A 9,064-nucleotide genomic window follows, 5' to 3' on the forward strand; every position below is an offset into this window, starting at 1 on the left:
CAGAACAGCAGAGGGAAGCAGGGCTCCAGCCCAGGACAGCCTGGATGTTCTCTGGATGAGGTCTATCCCACACGGAGCTCGGAGCTGGGAGCTGGGAGCTGGGAGCTGGGAGCTGGGAACGGAGTGGAGCAGAGCCCAGCCTGAGCGGCGTGGACCATCCAGACCAAAAGCCGGGCGGAGGGGGCCCTAGCGCCCTGAATATGTGAGCTGCGGCAATTACCAGACCCCTGACCCACAAACACCAAAGACTGCGGAGAAGGTTAGTGGGAGAAGCTGCGGTAGTGGAAGGAGTTCCAGTTTGGCTTCCAGCCCCAGGGGCAGCAGAGGTGGGGCAGCTACAGCTGTTGTTACTTCCACCTCCAGGCCCACCTGGTGGGAGGAATTAAGTGGTGGATCAGAGCAGGAGTGCAACAGCCTGCTGAAGATCTAAGCCCAGTCTGGCCTGGGGGTTCTTGGGGAAGGAGGAGTGTGGGTCTGACAGAGCTGGCACCTCCCCCCCAAATGTGGAACATAGAACTCGTTAGTCTACAAGCAGTCATACCCCACTGAAAAACTCAAGGGTCAAGTTAGTTGGTTGGGAATATGGCCAGGCAGTGAAAACACGCCCAGATTCAGTCTCAGACTTTGGATTCTTTCTTTGGTGACAAAGAAGACCAAAACATACAGCCTAAAGAAGACAACAAAGTCAAAGAGCCTACAACGAAAGCCTCCAAGAAAAACATGAACTGGCCCCAGGCCATAGAAGAACTCAAAAAGGATTTGGAAAAGCAAGTTAGAGAAGTAGAGGAAAAATTGGGAAGAGAAATGAGAAGGATGCGAGAAAACCATGAAAAACAAGTCAATGACTTGCTAAAGGAGACCCCCAAAAAAATACTTAAAAATACACTGAAGAAAACAACACCTTAAAAAACAGACTAACTCAAATGGCAAAAGAGCTCCAAAAAGCCAATGAGGAGAAGAATGCCTTGAAAGGCAGAATTAGCCAAATGGAAAAGGAGGTCCAAAAGACCACTGAAGAAAATACTACTTTAAAAATTAGATTGGAGCAAGTGGAAGCTAGTGACTTGATGAGAAATCAGGATATTATAAAACAGAACCAAAGGAATGAAAAAATGGAAGACAATGTGAAATATCTCCTTGGAAAAACCACTGACCTGGAAAATAGATCCAGGAGAGATAATTATAAATTATTGGACTACCTGAAAGTCATGATCAAAAAAAGAGCCTAGATACCATCTTTCAAGAAATTATCAAGGAGAACTGCCCTGACATTCTAGAGCCACAGGGCAAAATAGAAATTGAAAGAATCCATTGATCGCCTCCTCAAATAGATCCCAAAAAGAAATCTTCTAGGAATATTGTCGCCAAATTCCAGAGCTCCCAGATCAAGGAGAAAATACTGCAAGCAGCCAGAAAGAAACAACTTGAGTATTGTGGAAACCCAATTAGAATAACCCAAGATCTGGCAGCTTCTACATTAAGAGATCGAAGGGCTTGGAATGCGATATTCCGGAGGTCAATGGAGCTAGGATTAAAACCTAGAATCACCTACCCAGCAAAACTGAGTATCATGTTCCAAGGCAAAATATGGAGTTTCAATAAAATAGAGGACTTTCAAGCTTTCTCAGTGAAAAGACCAGAACTGAATAGAAAATTTGACTTTCAAACACAAGAATCAAGAAAAGCATGAGAAGGTAATCAAGAAACGGAAATTGCAAGGGACTTACTAAAGTTGAACTGTTTTGTTTACATTCCTACATGGAAAGATGATGTGTATGATTCATGAGACCTCAGTATTAGGGTAGTTGAAGGGAATATGCGTATATATGTATGTATATGTTTATGTATATATACAAGTGAATGTGTATGTATGTATATATCTATGTGTATATGTATGTATGTGTATGTATGTGTATATATATATGTGTGTGTGTTTATATGTATATATATGTGTATATATATGTATATATATATATGTAAAAGAGAGAGAGCAGACACAGGGTGAGTTGAAGATGAAGGGAAGATATCTAAAAGAAATAAAATGAAATTAAGGGATGAGAGAGCATCATACTGAGAGAGGGAGATAGGGAGAGATAGAATGGGGTGGATTATCTCACATAAAGGTGGCAAGAGGAAGCAGTTCTGTGGGAGGAGGGGAGAGGGCAGGTGAGGGGGGAATGAGTGAACCTTGCTCTCATCAGATTTGGCCTGAGGGGGAATACCATACATACTCAGTTGGGTATCTTACCCCACAGGAAAGAAAAGGGAGGAAGATAAAAAAAATAAAAGGGGGGGGGAATGATGGAGGGGAGCGCAGATGGGGGTGGAGGTAATCAAAACAAACACTTTGGAAAGGGGACAGGGTCAAGGGAGAAAATTCAATAAAGTGGGATGGGTTGGGAAGGAGCAAAATGTAGTTAGCCTTTCACAACATGAGTATTGTGGAAGGGTTATACATAATGATACATGTGTGGCCTAGGTTGAATTGCTGGACTTCTTAGGGAGGGTGGGTGGGAAGGGAAGAGGGGAGAGAATTTGGATCTCAAAGTTTTAAAATCGGATGTTCAAAAACAAAAAAAGTTTTTGCATGCAACTAAAAAATAAGATACGCAGGCAATGGGGCACAGAAATTTATCTTGCCCTACAAGAAAGGAAGGGAAAAGGGGATGAGAGGGGAGGGGGATGATAAAGGGGAGGGCTGACTGGGGAACAGGGCAACCAGAATATAAGCCATCTTGGAGTCGGGGGGAGGGTAGAAATGGGGAGAAAATTTGTAATTCAAACTATTATAAAATCAATGCTGAAAACCAAATATGTTAAATAAATAAATTTAAATTAAAAAAAAAACAAAAAAATATATAGGGAAAGCTTCCACACGACTTTCTAATTCCTTGGAAAGGTACCATAAGAACGAAAGATTTTGTTCAATAATTTTCCTATACACATTGGTCTCCCATCTCCTTAAATTCCTCCATTGGTGTCTCATGAGTTTACAGAGATGACCCTTATGTCTGGAAGGTTGAAAGAGTAAAGCAAAAATTCTAATCTCTATAAAACATTTTACTACTTATATATATTGACTTTATTTCCAGTTGTTTGCTACCACAAAAATGGTTATATTAATTGTATGATATATGTAGGCCCTTTTTCATACTTGTAGTATAAGCCTAATCATAGTATCTCTAGATAAAAGAATATAAAAAAAATTATGGACTTTCTCACATTGTTTTCAATTGTTTTACAAAATTTCAGAACAATTTACATACCTACATTTCATTCATACTAACTTTTTTTGGTCATGTTTTTCAAATTAAGGGCTAGAAGATGAAACCAGAGAGTTATTTTCTTTTGCAATTAGTTATTCAGAGAATTATTATATGTGGTGGTAAAGTTTTCATTTCTTCTTTTGAAAAATGATCATCTTCTCTACCCCATGTTCCAACAACTTTCTTCCTCTAGGCAATCCCTTTGCTTCTTCAACTCCTTCCTCTGATGGGTTAGTTCCTTCTGAAATCTTCATTTTAAAGAACTGCTCTAGCTATCCATATTTATTCCAGTTCCACTTTGGGATCCACTCCTGACTCTAGTATTCTTTCTGCACTATGTCACCAGGAAAGTACCCTCCTTCCATGGTATTTTTTTCAATGTCTTTTATATCTTTTCTTCCCTTATTTCATTGTAATCCCCATGAAGTCAGAGATTGTCTTTCTTTTTGCTTGGATCAGTATTCCTAGTGCACAGTACATGCCTGTCACATTACAGGTATTTAATAAATGCCTGTTAACTTGCCTACTAATTGAGGAACATATATATCATTTCTGAGAATATAATTTACCTTCCCATCTTTCCCTGAACTTTCTCTTAACCTATTTTCTAAGATGTAAATAATAAGACATCTTACTTTTTCCTTTTAAATTTTTCTCTCTAATACATTTCTTTGATATTGCAACAGAAGGATTTTAAATTTGACACTATGCCTACTAGGATCTTGACAGAAATTCTATTCAATTTTTTTATATATACACGAGTTTTCACTAGTCAAGAAAGAGCAAGATCAAATTGTATAGACCACTTGCTCAGTATACAAATCTCCATTTAACTCATAATTTGCATGATATAAAGAGTTCATACTACCTAATTAACTGGATTTGCCTGACTTTTGCAGGGGAAAAGGAGAGACTCTTAGCCGAAAAAAATACAGGTTTCTTGTTTCCAATGTATTTGAGATTATAATAACTAAGCTTATTCAATTGTTTCTTCATGTTATTGTTGCCCCTATTCTCGTAAATGTCAATGAAAAAAAAGTTTACATATTTTTTTCAAACTAATGATGTTAAATTATTTATTAAATTGATTTTAATCTATTCATTTCAACAAGTACTTTCAAAGATCTTACTACGTTATAGACAGGAAGGAAGGAAACAAATGTTTATTAAGTGCTTACTATGTGCTAGGCATTGCTAAGATTTTACAAACATCAACTCATCTAATCATCACAACAACCCTGGAACATTGGATGATATCATTAACCTCATTTTACAGTTGAGGAAACTGAGTCAAAAAGGTGTTAGGTGACTTGTGCAAGGTCACACTCCTAATAAGGTTCTGAGGTCATATTTGAACTTAGATTTTCCTGACTCCAAGTCCAGTGCTATATCCAGCTAATGATACCTAGCTGCCCCATTTCCAGGAATTGTGCTAGGTACTAAGAATAAAAAGTGGTGATACAGTGGATAGAGAGCCAGGTATGAACTCCAAAAGACTCATCATCCTGAGTTCTAATCCATCCTCAGACAGTTATTAGCTGTGTGACTGTGGGCAAGTCACTTATCCTTGTTTGCCTCAGTTTACTCATCTTTAAAATTAACTGAAGAAGGAAATAGCAAACCATTCCAGTATCTTTGCCAAGAAAACCCCACATGGAGTCACAAAGAGTTGACATGACTGAAAACAACTGAACAATAATACCTGAGGATAAAAAGATAGAAACAAAATAATCCTTGCCATCAAAATCAACAAGTATTTATTAGATTCCTACTATGTACCAGAACTGAAGTTCTACAGAGCCATTGTATTAACCTCATTGTTTCATGTCTGTGAAACCTGTATAGTATACCAGTGCCATGCCAGGAAGCCAAATCACTTCCATTTGAATTATTTTAGGAAGATTCTGAAGACCAACTAGCAGGATAAGATAACAGACACTGATGTCCTTTCTCAAACTAAACTGCCAAGTATTCAAATGCATCTGCAGAGGGCATAACTCTGCTGGGCTGGCCATGTTGTTTGAATGTCAAACATATGCTTGCCTAAAAGACTCTGTTATGGAGAACTCATGCAGGGCAAGCACTCACGTGGTGGTCAGAAGAAGAGATACACGGACACTCTCAAGGTCACTCTTAAGAACTTTGGAATTGATTGTGTGACGTGGGAAACACTGGCACAGGACTGCTCAGCATGGAATGCCCTCAGCAGAGAAGGTGCTGTATTCTATGAGCAAAGCTGAATTGAAGTAGTTCAAAAGAAACACAAGATGTGCAAATTTAGAGATTCCACTCCAAATGTTCCCATGGATTCTTTGTGTCTTGGGATTGTGCATTCTATGTGGTAAAGCAACTTGAGCTTGTATTGGTCTGATCAGCCACGGTCAGATGCATTGTAACTTGACTTTAACATAATGATATCATTTTGGTCCTCCTTGAGAACGAAGGACAACAACCAATCAACCAATCATGTATCAAACAATATATTAGACATTAAAGATATCAAGACAGAAATGAAATAGTCCTTTCCACTAAAGAGCTTACAATCCATCAGGGGAAATAGCATTTTCATTTAAATTGACGTTTAAGTAATGTTAATACACATACAAAATGAATTCAAGGTAATTGTGGGTTGGCCCACTAGCTGTTGGAGGGATTAGGAAAGGCCACGTGTACAATTGAATTTGAACTCAGATTTGAAGAAAACTCAAGATTCTACAAAGATGAGAAGAGAATACATTCTCTCTAGAACAGAAAATTTGTGCAAAAGTATGGAGGCAGGAAATGGAGTATCATGTGCCATGGTATTTACTTCATTCCCCAATCAATTGATGAATATCTAGCTACTTATTAAACATGCCATATTGCAGGCCAGGCACTATCCTAAGCACTGGAGATACTAAAAGAGGCAAGAACCAATCTTACATTCTTATGAAGATAATATATAAAAGGAAGTGAAAAAAGAAAAGAGAAGAGAATACTCTTCTGGAGAAATCCCACTGTCAGTGAAAATCCCACTGTCTGAGACACAGGAATGTTATATCTCCAGGCAACCCAGTTTCATTTGATCACTTTTCAGTCAGATATGTTTATGCAGAAGAATATTTATTTCAAAGCTATATTGAGAACAAACCTTCCCCAAAACCTAAAGGCATAATCTCCACTTATACCACCCTGGTCTGAGGAGAAGGGTATTATGGTCACAGCTTAACTCAGTCCCTATATAGCATTATCTCATCAAATTCCAAGTTCAAAGCTCTCTCTGGGTTTGCATCCTGAGATCCTCAGTTTTCAGGGCTTTTCTGCTGAGCTGGTTGAAACATATAGACTGGATTCCTGGGCTCCGAGATTTGTATGACTTGTGCTCTGAGTCTGGAATTGAAAAAGGACAAATGAAACAATTGCCATAAAAACTCAAGCCTATTTTGGGAAGCTGCAGAGCCCAAGGATATTGTTGCTTTTTTCAATGTTTTTTCCAGTTCCTGTAGGATCCCAGTCAAAGAAGGAGAGAGACGGAGAGATGAATACCTGTCTGGTATTTTTAAAAAAATTACTTTTGACTATGCAACTAATGGAAAGATGCTACTCTAAACCACATGGTGGTAAACCATAGACTTCCTTTTCCCAAAAGCAAGTCCATAGCATTGCTCAAATGAGTTTCTAGGGTGATCTAGGCATGCTTTAAAGTCTTATTATACATACAAGAAGAACAGTAAGGAACTGAGTTTGGTTAGATCACAGAATAAAAGAAAGGTATGTAACAGTCCATGGTGCACTATATCAATTTAGTTTTGACCACACAATTGGGCACTTCAGGTCCAAAAATTGAAAGAAATCAAATATTTATTATCTAGCCAACAGCTGACAAAAGGAGGCTTATTTAGCCATAGCAGGGAAACTATTTTATGAGAATAAAGAGGATGTCCATCTAAGATGAAACTTCTGATTCCATTGAGAACAGTTCTCCTGTGCAAGTTCCAATCATGTTTCTAGTTTATAGTCAGAAGCCTGAGGAAAGAGTTCCAATCACTCATGAACTATTCATTTTTGTATAGAGGTTGTCAAGAAGCTTTCATTCCAATGTCCTGAATTTTACTCCTTTACATTGGGCAAATCTCCAGAAGAGTGTCATTATCTTTTTTAAACATTCATTTTTGAGTTGCAAATTATCTCCCTCCCTCTAGCCCCTCTGCCACCCATTGAAAAGGCAAGCAATATGATACCAGTTATATATGTGAGGCAATGCAAACATATTTCTATATTAGCTATGTTGGGAAAAAAGTAATATATATATATATATGTATATATATATACACATATATATACATATATATATGTATATATATATACACATATATATACATATATATATATATATATAAAGAATCAAAAATAATAAACTTCAATTGGTACTCTGACTTCATCAGTTCTCTTTCTCTGGAGGTGGATAACATTTTTCCTCATGAGTCACTTAAAATTTCATGGATAATTATATTGGCCAAAATAGCTAAGTCATTCACATGATTATCATTATGATATTGCTGTTCCTGTGTACAATGTTCTCTTGGTACTGTTCACTTCACTTGCACCAGTTCATATGGTTCACAGTTCATATGATTCATAGATTTTTCTGGAAAAATGCACTTTATCAGTCATTTTTGTTTTTCTTCGAACTCTTTGGGATACAGACTGAGTGGTGGTATCGCCATTAATCATTAGTGTTTTAGGTTTTTTTGATGGGGAGAGAATTTTTATATGACTATTGATAATGTGATTTCTTCATTTGAAAACTGTCTGTTGTTATCTTTTGACCATTTATCAATTGGGGAATGGCTGTTACATTTACAGACTTGGCTCAGCACCTTATATATGAAAAATGAGACCTTCAAAAGAGAAACACTGTAGCTCCACTCCCCATCCTCCCATTTTCTGTTTTCCTTCTAATTTTGTCTGCATTTGGCTTTGTTTGTGCAAAAATTTAATTTCATGTAATAATAATTTTAAAATTACCCATTTTACCTCTTGTGAACCTCTCTATCTTTTGTTTGGTCATAAACTCTCTCCTTATTTATAGATTTTACAGGAAAAAATTTTCTATTCTCCTTTAAATTGCTTATGATATCACCTTCTTTGTCTAAACTATGTACCCATTTTGACCTTATCATAGTATAAATGAGATGTTATTCTATGCCTAGTTTCTGCTACACTGCTTTCTTCTTTCCCCACATTTTTTGACAAATTACAAATACTTGCCCCCAAAGTTTAGCTCTTTGGCATTAATCAAACCCTTGATTATTACAATCATTTACCTCTGTATAGTGTTGTTAAACTGTTTCATTGACTTTTTTTTATAACTTTCAGGCAGCTAAATAATTCTTACACTATTTGTCTTCAATCTATTTTCCAGGTTTGTTGTTTTTCCAACAATATGTTTCATTTTTTTTCTATTTTTGTCATTCTTTTGTTTTTGTTTTATTTTTGCTTTATGTTTCTTGGAGTCATTAGCTTGTATTTGACCAATTGCAAAATATAAAGAATTATTTTCTTCAGTTAAATTTTTTACCTCTTTACCAGTTGGCTGATTCCATTTCTTAAGGAGCCATTTTCTTCAGTATTTTTTGTGCTTCTTTTACAAAACTGTTAATTGTTCCTTTTTAATTTGCTTGCATTGTTAATTTCTCTTCTACTGTTATTATTTAGTTTTAACATATTTTTAATTCTTTCCTTAGCTCTTCTAAGAATTCCTGTTGAACTTGTATCCAATCTTCATTTTTTTGAGGCTTTGATTGTGTGTGTGTGTT

Source organism: Trichosurus vulpecula, chromosome 2, assembly GCF_011100635.1.
Source record: "Trichosurus vulpecula isolate mTriVul1 chromosome 2, mTriVul1.pri, whole genome shotgun sequence".
Taxonomy (NCBI): domain Eukaryota; kingdom Metazoa; phylum Chordata; class Mammalia; order Diprotodontia; family Phalangeridae; genus Trichosurus; species Trichosurus vulpecula.